We start from the raw sequence: 3,433 nt of genomic DNA on the forward strand, positions 1-3,433 counted from the left end.
GATTTTTATAGTATACTAGCTGTACCCTGCCACGCTTTGCTGTGGCGTATCGTGTTATATGGATGATAAATTATTAACGAAACAATGCATACGTTTCATATGTGTTTGGCTATATAATAAGTACTTGTGTGCCCACAATATTTATTGTTTTTCCATTCGCTGCATAGATATCAAGGATATCTGATTTGCTTTTCCAAAGTTCGACTGGAGCATTATTGATTGTGATTCCGAATGTCAATCGAATTGGGAATTGCAATCTTTTAAATTGAAATAGTGTATCGGTCGGAATCATGGGAATTCTTCACCTTTGAAAGGCCACGTTAAAATCTTTACTTACACTACTTTCTTCATCAATTTTTTTAGTGCGAGTCGCCTGCCGTTGCAAAGTTTTGGCCGATTAATATTCCGCAACATTATAATTGGCACACCTGTTTTCAATTTCAGTATGTGGAGTCTACCAGGAAGATCAATCGAGTTCAAAAATTCCGTTGGATGGTCTTTTTCCACAAGGATGTTTATCGACGTATGTGCTATTTCCTCACGTTGAATGCTGGATTGAATAATCTTAGTGGTATTCACCAACGTGAGCAAGTGGCCTGGCAGTCTGGTAAAATGGCAGATTAGCTCAAGCAACGACTGTTTTCAATACCACTATTATTTAATTGATAGACATCCTTATTCCTCGCAGCAAGAATAGCCCGTTCACTGAGCCAATCGAGATTCCTATAATTAATTTTCTTAATAAAGAAACATTCTTTCGATCAGTTCTCCTTTCGATGTTTCTAAGTTACAAAAATTATCAGGCCATAAAATTTGTCTTAATCTCTCATTGACTGGCAGCTTTGCGTTCCGAATGTCCAGTTATTATCGCGCGAATACTTCAGCTGCAGTGTATGTATGCTCGTCTTGTCGCAATGTTGACTATTTCAGGCGAGCATTTATCTCGTCCGCTAGTGTTAATCGGGGAACTACAGACAATGTTTGCGTAAAATCTCCTGCGAGCATTATCAATGCATTCCCGAATGGTTGATCGTTTCCACGCAAATCTCACAACAATCGATCAACGACCTTAAGCGACTTTTTATGTGCACCGGTTGGCCTGGAAATATTGCATGTGGGAGTTTCGATGATTTATATGTTCAATGGCAGCTCAAGAGCTGAATTGGCAATGCTCCCACCTGGTAACAATGTCGCAGCAATTCCAGACGAAGTGATAGCTAAGGTAATGCAATTTTTTGATCGAACCGTTGCCAGAATCCATCTGATAAGTACCACCTGGCGCATCCTCCCCCAACTCCGCCATTTATCATTTGCATATTCTTCTTCTACTTTGGCTTTGTAACCGCCTAAGCCATTTTGGCCGAGCTCGATAAAGAACGCCAGTCAATTTCTTTCTGTGCCAACTTGGTCTCTCCACTGCAGCGGGGCTCCCTATTCCTCTGCTACCACCAGCGGATTGCGAGTTGAATTCTTGCACACCTGGAACTTCGGTTCCTATTGGAACGACATGTCTAAGCAAGCGGAGCCACTGCATTTTCATTCCCTGCACTATGTATATTTCGTTTTAAGTCTCATACAACTCATGGTTCCATCGTATACGGTAATCCCCGTCGCCCACGCGTAGAAGCCTGTAAATCTTACGTAAGATCTTTTTGTCGAATACTCTAAGAGACGTCTCATCGAATGTTGTCATTGTCTAAGATTCTGCGCCATATAACAGCTCGGGCATGATGAGTGACTTATAGAGTGCGGTTTTTTATACGTCGAGAGAGGACTTTACTCCCGAACTGCCTACTCAGTCCAAAGTAGCACTTGTTTGCAAGAGTGATTCCGTGTGGGTTTTCCATGCTGACATTTTTATCTGTGATAATGCTGGTTCCCTAGTACACAAAATTCTCCACTTTCCCGAACTTATAGCTGTCAACAGTTACTTGGGTTCCAAGGCGCGAATGCGCTGACTGTTTTTTATTACAGGAGATACTTCGTCTTGTCCTCGTTTACCACCAGGCGCATTCGCTTTACTTCCTAATCTAGTTTGGAAAAGGCAGAAGAGACTTCGCGATTTTTGTTACCGATGATGTCGATGCCATCGGCAAACGCAAGAAATTCCAAGCCGTTGTAAAAAAATGTTCCTGCATGGTTTAGTTCTGCAGCTCTTATTATCTTAACATTTGCATCATGCGATCGTAAATGCCCTTCTGCTTTCGCTTTAATTATGGGAATCTTTGGTCGGGAATAGGAGTTCACAATAGTAATGATAATTATAATCATAATAATATTATCTCAAGTTGTTCAAAATTTTTTTACTCGCAATATACGTAGTAGGCAATGGCGACCCCAAACGAAATAAATTGTTTACGATTAAAAGTTAACTGATTTATAATGCTAGGGAATGTTGTCAACAGTTTTAAGTTTTCATTAAGTATTTTTTAAACAGCTTTCATGCGATAGTTTTTTTTATTTTCGTTACTCTTTTATCATTTTGTTATTTGTTTCGGTAGTTTTTAGCTGACTTCAAAAAAAGGAGAAGGATATTGTAACATTTCATTTATTTTACCAATTTAATTGAGTTAAATTTTCAAACAGGTGGCAACCCCCCTCAAACATATTTTCTACTGTAGATATTTTATAAGCTCTTTAGTTTTATACCCTCATTGCAATATTTCAATTGTTTAATCAATTTAACTGAGTTCAAATTTCAGCATAGGTGGCAACCCTCCTCAAAAATATTTCCAACAGTTATCTTTCTTAATCTTCTTTTATTTGATACCCATTTTGTACTATTTCATTTATTTTATCAATGTAATTTAGTTTAGTTTTCAAACAGGTGGCAACCCTCCTCAAAAACATTTTTGACTGTAAGCCTTCTTAAAACTCTTTAGTTTGATATCCACCTAGCAATATTTCATTTTCTTTATCAATTTAACTGAGCCAAAATTTTAAAATAGGTGGCAACCCTCCTCAAAAATATTTCCAACGGTTATCTTTCTTAAACCTCTTTAGTTTGATACCCATATAGTAATAATTAACTTATTTTAATTTAATTAAACACAGCTATAAACGAACACAGTGACACGGGATTTTTATACCCGAGCGCACTTGTGCACAAGGGTATTATAACTTTGTTCACATAACGGTTGTTTGTAACAGGCAAAACGAATCGAGATAGATATAGACAAATGTATACATAAATGATCAGGATGAAAAGAGAAATCGATTAAGCGGTGACTGTCTGTCCGTCCGTCCGTCCGTCCGTCCGTCCGTCTGTCCGTCTGTGCACACGATAACTCGAGTAGAAATTGAGATATCTTAACGAAACTTGGTATGTGCACTTCTTTCGGGCGTAGGACGGATGGTATTGGAAATGGGCAAAATCGGACAATAACCACGCCTACCTCCCATATAACGGTAATTTTTAGAAATACAAAAACTG

This window comes from Rhagoletis pomonella, unplaced genomic scaffold (genome assembly GCF_013731165.1).
Source record: "Rhagoletis pomonella isolate Grant_MI unplaced genomic scaffold, Rhpom_1.0 Rhpom_scaffold_00003, whole genome shotgun sequence".
Classification (NCBI taxonomy): Eukaryota; Metazoa; Arthropoda; class Insecta; order Diptera; family Tephritidae; genus Rhagoletis; species Rhagoletis pomonella.